This window comes from Pteropus alecto, unplaced genomic scaffold, assembly GCF_000325575.1.
Source record: "Pteropus alecto unplaced genomic scaffold, ASM32557v1 scaffold155, whole genome shotgun sequence".
Lineage (NCBI taxonomy): Eukaryota > Metazoa > Chordata > Mammalia > Chiroptera > Pteropodidae > Pteropus > Pteropus alecto.
Window position 1 is genome coordinate 20,896,743 of NW_006438113.1, and position 12,838 is coordinate 20,909,580.

At 37.3% G+C, this 12,838-nt stretch overlaps 1 protein-coding gene and 1 pseudogene across 2 annotated transcripts in view; both read left to right on the forward strand.

The window, feature by feature from the left end:
* LOC107195898 overlaps positions 1-9,178 on the forward strand; it is a 36,967-nt pseudogene extending 27,789 nt beyond the window's left edge.
* The window catches only part of ANK3 (ankyrin 3), a 556,993-nt gene that overhangs the window by 141,000 nt on the left and 403,155 nt on the right, over positions 1-12,838 (forward strand). The window lies entirely within an intron of this gene.

Genomic DNA, 12,838 nt, shown 5'->3' on the forward strand with positions numbered 1-12,838 from the left:
AATTGAAAGTTTCCTGCTTACTCTGCCTTTTAATGGCAGGAGTGGCCATTTTCTGTTGTTTATATAATTCATCTTTTTTAAAAGTGGCATGAAAAGGGAATTTTTGCATAAACTTATTTTGGGTATGTTTTAGAATATTCGAAAAAGAATATCTCCTTGAATGTGAAATATTTTTGAAACTTACCCTATTATTAATTTTGCAAACATTTTTGCAAACATTTTTAGGGGGAAAAGCAGACGAGTTGCAGGTGGCATTTGTCTCATTTTTTCCTATTACATCACTGTAACAGTACATAGCATGTTTAATTTTTCATGCATACTTTTAAAATTTGGGCATTTTTTTTTGCAAAACAAGCTTTCTGGAATTTAACAAAAGAGATGCAGAGTATTATATCTTTAAAAAAAGTTTGTTAAATTTTTCATCAGCAATTTTAAAACTGATTAGGATTTTGACAGAAGATAATTACATATATTTTATGATAGGTTTAATAAGACAGATAGTTTATGAATTCCTGAAAAATGACACGATCAACTGGTAAAAGTAGTTTTCAGTCATTCCTAACAAGATCAAAGCATTTCGTAGAATATTTGTAACCATATAGAATGAGTTTCTACTTTTCTTTTTTTCCAACTCACAGTGGCTATCTTCAAAAAGGCAATAATTTAACTATTATCAAAAGCTTAAATTTAAACAACAAATTGTTATTTCCAAAATAATAATTGTAATTGTTTTGGCCAGAGGTTTCAAACAATTGCTTTGCCAATATCTGGAGCAGTGTTTCTCAGCTATTATTTCATTGTTGTCCACCTAAGCAGCCTCTTTAGGTATTTTTTTTCCCTAATCGCCCCACCCATGAAATTTTAATATGATAGATATACTGTATATCTCTTTACATATTGTATGTATATCTGTGCTTTATATACAAAAATAATGTGTAATATCTAAGATTGTTTCACATCCCACCCACAAGAACCAGTATTTTCTCTGTGGGGGCCAGTATCGCCTCACTGAGAATGCATGGTCTAGAGCAGGCTCCACTCAGCTCTAACTGAAGTCAGATCAACATCAAACTAAGAAATAATGCTCCCTTCTCTTTATTACTGTTATGCAGAGGATAGATACTTTTCTTATAACAAAAAAGCTTCCTTGTCATGTTATTCTACTACATGTAGCTAATTACTATTTGCAATTTAGGATTCAAAGGGAAAATAATGATGGTCTCCTCAGATAAAGGGGCTTTCAGAGCCTTCTAGAGTAAAGGGAGCCTGTACCCACACAGGACAAATGTGGGTGGACATCACTGCATCAGAAATTTCGAAAGACCTATTGTCTTCTATTGCTGATTAACTAGAGAAATGAAAAGTAAAGAATTTCCCAGTCTGGATTTGGCTCACATAGTCTATTAATTTAATATCTGGGCTAAATCTAAAAGCTCACTGATACTAAGTGATTGTAAAACTGCAAATATCAGACTTCAACAAACGTTTTGTTGTTTTTAAAACTACTCATGTTTTGATTTAAGGTCACCAGCCTGTATTCCTAGTGGTAATGCTCAGTGGTTTGACAAAAAGAAAAATGTGTCCCAGGTAGCAGCTCTGCCACCCCAGCCCTAGCGAGCACAGCTAGTCTCCAGCAGTTGTGTGGATATTTACCCAGCTGTGATGAAACTGGGTTTGGTTTTGAGGATCTGTGAAGGCTTAACAGTGGAGGCTGACTGACACTGGCTGATCCTGCTGGGGTTCTTTTCTTGAGTTTGTTCCTTGCTGGAAGGCTAGGGAAGTATTTTCCATCCTACAGCATTGGGACTTTTGTCACAAGCCAGTAGTTCACCAATTGCAATAATAAGACACATGTATTTTCCTCATACTTGAAGACAAAGTTGCCATTTTAACCGTTACGGCTGGTCTATGGCTATGATTTTAGACTAATTACAGTTTTCTCGTATATACTGATACCTGTAATTTAGAAATTTTTTTTTTTTTTTAAATCACAGTCTCAGATGTAACTGACAAGCTTCTGAGAAATGAAAACTCTGTATATACCTTGGAGGACATTTAGGTTGTTGCAAATTAAGTGCCCTGACCTACTACTATAATGAGATATATTATTTTTCTGGAGTGCTTCTATATTTTATCCATAGGACTCTTGAAACTAATTTCAAGTAGAAAAAAAGTATATATTTTGAAGACTTCTTTGATTTGTTATTGCAATTTAAAAGAACCATTTATCCTTCATTGTATAGTTGACCCTTGATCTTTGCAAATTTAACAGCATAGTCCCAGCATTTTCCAAGTGATCCAGAGTCATCTGTAATTTTGTTAAGACATGAATGTGTTTGGAGTTCTGGAAGACTGCTGTGCAGTAACAAGTGACTTGGTGAGCCAGTCCAAACATCCACTCAGGGTCTATTGCCTATTGCATTGTAATTGTCCTGTATTCTTTGTTACTTATACGTATGGAGGAAATTACATGCATAGGGATCCATGAATTTGGGGAGCCACAGATGTCTCTCACTCTTCCAGTTATACATATCAGTGTTCTATTGTAATCATTACTATTTTGGAATATTAGAGCTGTGATTCTTACCAACTGGAGATTGTAATATAGCCCTCCTGAGAATCACTTCCTTAGTGATAGGGTTGTGAAATCTCAGATGGGCCAGGGCAAGAAAGAGAAGTTGAGGAAAGGAACCAACTTGAATGAGGCTTGAAGTATATAACAACAGAAACAAAAACTCTTATTAATTTCTTATTAAGTATTTTCATATATCCAGTGTTACTATATTACAAGAAGAAATCTTGCTGATATTTGAATGGATGATAGAGTAATTTTTAATTAAGTCTTTTAATTAATTCTTAAGAATTAAAAATCTAATTCTTAATTAGATAAATAAAAGTCGAATGGTGCAACGGGGCCCGAGGGCAATCTTGTCGCTCCTCTCCAATTTTCTCCTCTACCTGCTAATATTTTTATATTATAAATTTGCCTTTGGAACACAAAACAATCATTTCCTAAATATAATTCAGCCCAAGACATGAAAAATAACAAGTGTTACAAATAATGGGGTCAGAAGTGAATTCAGTTTTATCTGCACTTTGTTCGCCCCTCACCCCCCACTCCCGGTTGCTTTTTCCAGTGTCAGTGATTCTTCTCCCAGAACCTACAGAAATTTCTTCTTTTTAACTCCACCTCCTATAATGTTACTAAACCATGATATCCTCTAGCTTTATATTTTGCTCCAGAGAAGCACTTATTGATATATGTGAGAGTGTTTGAGTGGATGAGACAAGGAGGGGCACCTAAGCTGAGCTGCAGAGAGCCCAGCATGAGGAGCCTGGAGGCCCCCACCCTGGAGGAGAAATGGGGTCTTGGCCCCTGGGCAGCTGCTGAGCACCTTATCTGCTGTGGTTTTAGCTTCCTCACTGTAAAATGGTGGGATTTTCCAGTTCAACTCAAAAGTTGCATCATAAATGCTATAGATCTTAGTCACTCCTTTATTTACATACCCAGGGAGCATCTATGTGACCCAGAGCCTGGTGCCATCCCCAGATTGGACTGCAAGGTCACTGGACAGGACAGGCAGGAACTGTGCTGATGAGAGCAGTGGTTCCCAGCCTTTAGAGTTCAAGGATGAATTTCACATATAAACGCTGGAGGAACATCTTAAGGGAAATTGCACTCCTGTATGTTATACTCTATTTTAGGACTTTTTGGCTGTATGAGAACTGCTTGCATCCCTGACTAGACTTCTCACAGACTCCTGGGGATACTTGTTAATGTAGCTCTTATTAATTATCTTCATCAGGTGTACCCTACTAACATTGCACAGCACAACCTGCTCAGCTCAAAGTTCTGTCTCACACCTATACCCATACAATTTTGCATCTCCCAAGCATATTTGGGAGCATGCTTGAAAAGGGCCTTTAGCATCCTGGTTGAGAACTGGCAGACTGGGGAGAAAAGTGGTTCTTAAAGTTCTCAGACCAACATCAGCAGCAATATCCCCTGGAACTAGTTAGAAATGCAAATTATCAGCTCCTCTTTCCCCTTTCCACTGAATGAGAAACTCTGCACTTGGGATAATGCAGTTTGTGTTTTAACAAGCCCTCCAGGTCTCTCTGGTGATACAGTTTGAGATTCACTGTGCAGAGAATTATTACCACACATATACCCCACTGGAGTGTAACTGTAAGAAGTGGGCCTAGAACTGGGCCTTTTGAGACTGCATATGCAAATTAATCTCAGTAAAACTTCTGTATTGATCACAGCCGACTTTAGTTTCAGGAAGTGATTCTTAAACTCTGGCTGTGTGTCAGATTCAGGTTTTTAAACAATACACATTCCTGTGTTTCATTCAGGATATTGTAATTCAGTCTAAGATGGGGCCCAGGAACCTGTTTTAGATAAACTCTCCAGGTGTGTCTACAGCCAGTCCGCCAAGTGTGTGTGAATCACTGATCTAGACCTGTGCCTGTGAGTGAGCATTTGAATCTCCTGGAGGGCTTCTTTAAACACATTCCTGTCCCCAGTACCAGAGATCCCTCTTTAGTAGGTCTGGGTTGGGACCAATAATTGTCTTTTCTAACAGGCCTCTTAGTGATGCTGGTTTTTGGACCTCAGCACTGATCCAGAATGCTGCAATAATAACTTTTGAGCTCCCAAATAGATGTCATACTTTACTTACATGAGCTCACCATAAGTTGTAATAATCTCCTCTCAGTCTTCTATTTTTATTTCTCTTATTTTTCGAAATAGCTAATATATCACATAAAGATTTTAAAAATATAAAAGGATATATTCTGAAGTATCCTTCTTTTAGCCCACAGCCACAGATTTTTCCTCACCAGAGGCAACTAATATTACTAGTAGATGTATCTAGTAGGTGTATCTTTCCTGAGATATTTATGTTGACATGGGCATATATACATAAATGTACACAAACTGAACCTCTTTTTAATTAAAATGCTAGCATTCACTACTCTATCTCTTGCTTTTTTCACCTATTTTATTGTATGAATCTTTCCATTTCAGTACGCAGAGGGCTCTCAGGTTATATGAGGCTGTGTATGTAGTGCCCATTTTGTGATTGTCCCATAATCTTTTTATACAGCCTCTTACTGATGGGCATAATTTATTTCCAGTCATGAACTCTACAAATAAACCAAAGAGCATGTATCCAAAGTCCAGAAACCTCATGTTTGAGCGAATTCTTTATAGTTTCCTTTAGCTCCTGAAGAGATCACTTTCTGGCATTGCCCAGTAATTATAATCTCATTGATTTTAGGTAAACAAGAGCAAAGTTTAGTTTTGGTCAGTAAAAATATAATTTTTAAAAATTGCCATTAAAATATTAAATGAGTTCTAGTGGGTAAGGCAGGATAGAGAATAATATTTATTATGTTCACCTTTGGAGCAGGCCTTTTGACTAACATTTTCTCAAACTCAATTGTCAAGAGGCAACACTTTGGTAGATATTATGTTTTTTTCACAGAAGTAGCATCTGGCTCAGAGAAATTAGAGTTTACAGCTAGTAAATAGTGGATGTAAGGTGTTAACTCACTTATTAACTCCAGCACCCCATGCTTTCCCTCAAGATTATCCTCAGTATAATGGCATGCCTAAAACTTTGGGGGTTCAAATCCCAGACCTAGCACTCCCAATTTTTGTGGCTTCTGCAGCTTCCTCAGTGAGGTGATTGAGGCACCTATGACACAAATATTAAGGAGGAGCTCACTCTCTGTTCTGCACTTTGCCTTACATGCTGGGGGTAAAATTGCACCTACCTCATAGAGGGTGTATGTGTGTATTAACGGAATTGAGGATTAAAGGAATTTACACACATAAAGTATTTAAAACAGTGCCTAGCCTGCAGTAGTTTCTATAGTTAAGGTTATTTCTAATTAAAGTGTGGTTCCTTGATTATTCACATATATTGGGCAGTCATAATACTGCTTAAATAACTGGAACTCTGGAAGCTAAAATATTTTTTAAAGAACAAAGGAATATTTTATGAGCTTTCTTTCATGATCTAACTTAAATAGGAAGATCCTTACATCTCCTTTTGAGTCATCATCTTCTAAGGATCTAGCCAACAGAAGCCATTGTCTGGGCACCAAGGTTGGCTTCTGTCTCAGGGGTTGGGGCCGGATGGCAGGACTCGGGCAAAGGTTGGTCTGCACCAAGGGGTCAGGTCAGGGGCAGTCTTTCTTGTGATTCAAGTTTTGTTTTCTTCTTCAGAGGCAAGGAAGTGGGATGGGGGAATCCCAGCTCCCATTTAATGCCAGCTTTTATTCAGTTCCTTTTGAGAATTCCCTCCTTCCCACACTTCCTCCCACTCAATACCCAAAAATATTAGTGCCTGAGAAAGAAAGCAAATTCTGAAACTTTTAAGTAAGTACTTCAAAGATGTCTGTCACATATCTTTATTTGTAAATTGTTCAGAAAGTAACAGGCTGGTATTTGTGTAGATGTTGATGCTATATTGTCACATCTTATATATACCAATGCTTAATGGGAACCAAGAGAAACTAATTAATGATTAAAAGCTGTTTAACTGATGTTTTTAAGGCATGTTTTTTTCTTCAAGAATGAATGTACCTTCAGATCACATGAGTAAACGAACGTGTGTTTGAACTTTGCTATTTTTGCTTTTGATAGGAGGGAAGTAAGCTCAGTACTGTGTGTATATACGTACATACCCTGGAGTATGTACACATGAGCCTATATAGCATCAATCTTAATTTTTCAAAGTAAATTGTATTGATTAAATATCAGTGTGTGGGGGTGGTACATGCAAGATCAGTTTGTGACTAACAGCCTCTTCCACTGTGTACATCTGGGAAGACAGTCCTTTGGCTCCTGAATGAGACTCACATTGTATTTATGACTGGGCATTTGAGAACATTTTGTGATCCAGTGTTCAGAGCCTTCTGAAAGCCTTTGCTTGGGAAAAGTGTACCCATGCTAGTCTGGCCTATCTGTGACTGTTGTGTTTGGTCCTTCATAACTATGTTTTCTCTCACCCTTATTGTCTACCCCCAGTTTAACTTGGAAGAGCAAGTGCTTCTGCATTCACTTGTGAAAGAGTCTTTTCGCATGCTTTCTGAACCTAACATGGTGCTATCATGAGTATCCTCAGTCGTAGATCACGACATTCGTGGTGATGACGAACCTGTCTTATCTTTAACAGATGGCTCAAATGTGAAACTCATGAAAATGTCTGTATTGGGTTAGCATTTTGGTATTGTTATAAATGTCAATGGAAACCATTCCTGTTCTCTAGGCCATTAGTAAAAAATCTGCACATGCACTCAATATATAGCACTGGTTCTCAACAGGGGATGACTTTGCCTCCTTGGGGAAAAATTGACAATGTCTGGAGGCATTTTGTTTGTTACATCTGGTGAGGGCATATTGCTGACATCTAGTGGGTAGAAGCCAGCGATGCTGGTAAACATACTAAATGCAGAATTGTCTGGCCTAAAATGTCAGTGCTGAGGTTGAGCAACCCAGATATACAGGTCGAACCATATGAAATTGCACATAATTTCTAATTATGCATATTAGGTGGAACCATAGTCTATCAATTTTTATTTACAAAATGGCAGTTTCATATATTTCAGTGTAATATATGTAATTATAAATTGTATGAATGAACCACTCTACCAATAAATTATTTACATTATATAACTCACAAAATAGTCTCTTTTAAAGTCTATTAACATAAATATATAGAGAGCTTTAATATTTTCTAATTGTGTCCCTGTGGATTTTTTGTACCCCATCGTGGAGAGTACTGCTTTAGACTTTAATCTGCAGTTTGAGGTGACTGGCATTGATTTACTAGGTTAGAGGGTACTGTACTGTGCCATTCAGTACAGTTGGAGTTATTTGGTGGTAACTGGGGTGACTGGCTGCTTCCCGTAGGGCAGATCAATAGGAATTTGGGCCCTAATCTTGTTTGCCACCTCAGAGCATCTCTCCTCAGTAAAGGCTTAGATATTGAGCTTTCATTTAGTTTGCATTTGAAAAAAGTGTTTAGCACGCAAATTACATTTTGGAAACCACTGTGCTGGACAGTGACCTTCTGAAGTGCAAAGACTATCTCCTTTCTCTGTATCTTCATACATAGCACACAGTAGCTGCTCAATAAATTCTCTTTTGGATGAATTCCAGAGGATAGTCTGCTTAAATGGAGGAGGACTTTAAATCGAGGAGAGTTTTTCAGTAACATCTTCTGAAGAAAAATCTGATTTTCCCAAGTTCTTACTCTTCGGGAGGTTCATATGCTATTTTTGCTTTGTTGGTTTCTCAGGTGGTATTTATTAAGAACTCATGTGGGCGTGTGGGTGCTTCTGAACACCCCCCTTTTGTGTTCTTAACTTTTTTGAAATGAATATGGATTACTAAAATCAAAAGACTTCTGCATATGGTTGTATGGTATGCATTGATCTTTGGAAGCTTGTCGAAGAGATTATCATTAACTGCTTATCATTTTAGCACTTAAGCAACAGATAAACATTACATTTACCTAGGGATCCTTTAAAAATGCAGATACCTGGTCTGGGGTAGTTCTCTAACTAACATTTTAAATGGTCCTCAGATGAGTCTAGCTTTCACTCAGAGCTGAAAGCAACTGATTTAGAAATTAAATATCATTTGCTTCTTGCAGTTTCTTTTTTTAAATGTAATTGCCTATCTAGCACTTTATATAAAAGGTCTTCAATACTCTGGAGTAGCACGGAGGCAGAGGCTTGGGTGTATTCAAGATTCTGCTCCACCCTAATCCACCTCAGTGACCAAGGAAGGCATTGCTGCTGGAGGTGTAATGGACTTTATTTAATACTGCTTATGAGAGGTGCTGAAGACTGTCTGCATCCACGATGGCCTAGCACGTGGAATTTGTGAAGCTGCCAAAGCCTTAGACAAACACCAAGCCCATCCTTGCTGCTTGCATCCAACTGTGATGAGCCTGTGTATGGCAAGATGGTGCTGAACAGCAAATCCACCTAATTAAGGTTGATGACCACAGGAAACTCGGGGAACGGGTGGCCTCTGTAAAACTGTCAGAGAAAACCCCAGGGAGTAGTTGGTTGCAGTTGTGTGTTGGTTAAGGACTATGGCAAAGAGTCTCAGGCCAAGCAGGTCACCGAGGAGTACTTGCAGTGCAAGAAATGAACAAATAAACTAGGTTCATGTTTAAAAAAAAAAAAAAATCTCCAGTATCTTTATTTAAGTGAAAAAAAGCAAGATATTATCATATGTTATATGTGTGTGTATGAAATGGACACTTAAATATTCACTTATTCAGAAAGAAATTTGTGGAGGAATACACCAAAATCTTTAGTACTTACTTATCTCTTGGGTGGGATTTGGAGTTTGGCATGAAAAGGATATTCACTAATTGTCCAGTTTGCATATTTCTCATGAACATATATATATCTTAGAAAGCAAAAACAACAAATAGCACCCTTACCAATCTACATTCTTTATTTCTTCATATTTGTCTTTGTCTACTCCACTGCAAATCTCTCTTTCCTTTTCCACTGCATCGACATAATTTCTTTGGAAATCTGTTGAAGAAAAGTATTAATTTGGCATTGGAAAAAAGCTGGTTATCTGTCTCCTGACAGTCTATTTAGAAAGATTATGATATATTCCTATAACAATGCCTTTTTGTTTCAAATTCTTTGTGGGTAAGCATATCATATTAAAGAGCTGTTTTATCACAATGGTCTGGAATAATCACTACTCTTTGAGTCCTTTTTAGACATTTTTATGAGTCACCACAAAACTCAAAGAATGTCTGTCTGATGGAACACACAATAAAAGGGTCTCCATTGTATAGAATCAGGGTGTTAGGAATACTGTTATATATCATAGCTGTCTCAGCTGAGATGGATACTGTCTTTAAAGTCACTATGGATTCCATCGTTTCAATAATATGGATGAAATTATTCCAGGGAACCTACCTTACAGCACTCTGAGAACAAGTGATTAAATCTGTCTATTGTAAAGCAAGGAAACTAAGAGTTTCAAAAGCCCTTCTAATTTTCCTGTCACACTATGTGGAAGGATGAGATTTCACTGAGGACTCGCTTTCACTGAGAGGACTTGCTTAAGTAAGGAAGATTTACAAAAGAAAATTATTTCATTAGAATGGGGAATTCTTTCACGGTTGGCTTGTTGTCTCAGATTGTCACAAGGAATCAGTTTCTGACAAATCCTGGATAACCTGGGCTAAGTCATATTGTTTTATCTCTTTGGTTTTTAAGATTTAATTCTCCTTTCTCTGCAGCCTCTGAGATAGCTCGATCAGTCTGGCCTGTTTTTCCTTGACCCAGCTTCAGGCAGTCTGGCCCAGTTCCTTTTTAGACAAATAATGTTATAGATTTTACATCTGTGCAGAATAATTGAACTGACAGTAACTAGCATTTGTGAGGTGCTTGATCATTTACAAAATGTATTGTCCCATTTGCTCCCCACAACACTAATGATGTCTGCATTCTATGCACCCCATGTTGCGTATGGGGCTGAAGAAAGTTAAATGATTGTCCAAATCCACAAAGTTTATACAGATAGAACCAAAATACATTGTAAGGGGAGGGGGGAAATCCCTTTTTGTTGGCTATGATAGTTGACAAAATCCAATATGTCTCCACACAAAAGGATTGTCATTACAAGGACAGAACTCATGTCTCAAATTTTGGTAACCACTGCAATTCAGGGCACACAATAGGCTTTCAGAAAGTGTTCAGTATTTTACTTCCTTCCAGAGGAGCCTAATGTCGAGTTCTTTTAATATCATGTTCTCTTTCTTGAAAAAGGCACCAGTGTTTTTTTCCAACTCTATAACTTTTGACTATTATTGAAACAGTGTGTGTAGTGTTTTTCCCCAGCGTACCTTGCAGTTATATTGATAAACAATGTTTGCATGGATTTGCTGAGTTGTTGAGGACAGCTGTGGTTATTAAAATTGGAAATCTGGTTTGAAATTTTTGCATGGTTTCTGGAAGTAAAAATGATAAAACCTTTTCAAGATGGATGTTTATAATAGAACCTTCTGAGATTTTGGCTTGAAATGGGAAACTTCTGTTTACAGATGTAAACTATGCTGTAATTTTAGATTTAACCAATTCCTCCTACAATTTCCCATGTAAGAATTGTCCTTTGGGGTACAATTTCTACAAAGAAATTAATGTCAGATAAAATTATTTGAGAGAAAATAAAGTTTTTAAATTATACATGTCTTGGTGCTGAACATCCCAATGCTTTAAATGAATAAAAATTGACCAAAGATAATGTTTGTTTTATTATTGATTCTGCTTGTAGTGTCCAATTACATTGGAGAACACCTCACTTAATAGGTTTATTTCATCATGTGAACTGTAGGATCATGGACTCTTCATGTTTTGGAGATGATTCTCCCCTTCAACCTTGAGAGTATGCCCTCACAAGAGTTTGACATGCATAAAATATCAGTTGCCCCCAATCTCAACTCTGCTTGCTTGCTTGCCATGGCTAAACATATTTATTTAGCCATGAGCTTTTATGGTTTACACTCTTCTGTGGACCACTCTCTTCATTGCCAGGCTCTAGGATGCTGCCTAATCTAGTGTTTGTCCAACTTCCCTGATCATTAAAATTACTTGGGATGCTTGATTCAAATGCCTAACCTTTCCTTGGAGATAGAATTTTAGTTAGCCTCGAAGATTCTTGTTATCAGGGGTTTGTAACCGTTGGTTATACTGCCGTGCCTAGGGCAGGCAGTTAGTAGACCTAGAGATAACCGAGATGATAGAGGTGGGAGGAAGAAAGGGGAGGCCAGAAGGAACTGGATTTTTGACTCCCTTGTGGACATAGAAATTTCATAGCATCCCTCTAATTTAATATAAGAAAAGATCTGGCCAAAGCCTTGGATACCTTTTGAATATATATGCTTGCACATGTACATGTTTGCCATTTTTAAATAGATGCCATTTGTTAAGCACCTGGTAGGTCCCGTGCACTGTCTCATTTAATGCTACAACTTTTTTTTTTTATGGTAGTGACAAAAGAGTAGGTGACTACATCTTTATCAATAGAAAAATATATGTCTCTGAGAAATAACTTTTGGTAACTAAATGTTTTAATTCAGAAAGCTCTTTTGCACAGATCTTCTCATGTGTATCCCAGGTAACATTGTAAAGACCTTGTAATGGCTAATAAAAGACTACTAGGAGTCTTTTCAATGCAATACTAGATTATGCCTACTGTATTCATCTGAGTTATCTAGTTCTCTAGAAGTGTGTGTCTTAAGTTATCTTTAACATAGGTTGCAGAAAACTGATAGGCAAATACCTTTTGTCTCATGGAGACTCGGTTGACGCCACCTATCTATCTCCCTTCTGGAAGAGGCCAATTTAGTATCTGTTAATTCATTTTAGCATTCCAGATTGCTTATATGTGTGTCTGCTCTTTGACTTAGTTGTAACATCTTAATTTAATAACTTCCATAAAATTTTTGAAACATGTTTATATTCATATAAGTATCATCATTTAAATCTTTAAAAAGATTGTCCTTTAACTCATAACAGCCCTATAAAGCCTTACAAGGATATATAATATGGGCATTATTATCTTCATTTGAGAAAATTTGAGCTAGTGGATAGGGTTCAGTGCCCTTAATCCTCCAGATGATGTGGATGAATATTTAGGAGCTTCTGGTTATGCTTAACCAGGAGATCTGGAACTCACTGTAAAAGCAGAAATCTAACCAAAAAGCATGCATTGCTTACAAAAAATATGTCTTGATAAAGAGCCCTAGCAGTCCCTTTGTGTCTGAGCCATTATGTTGTC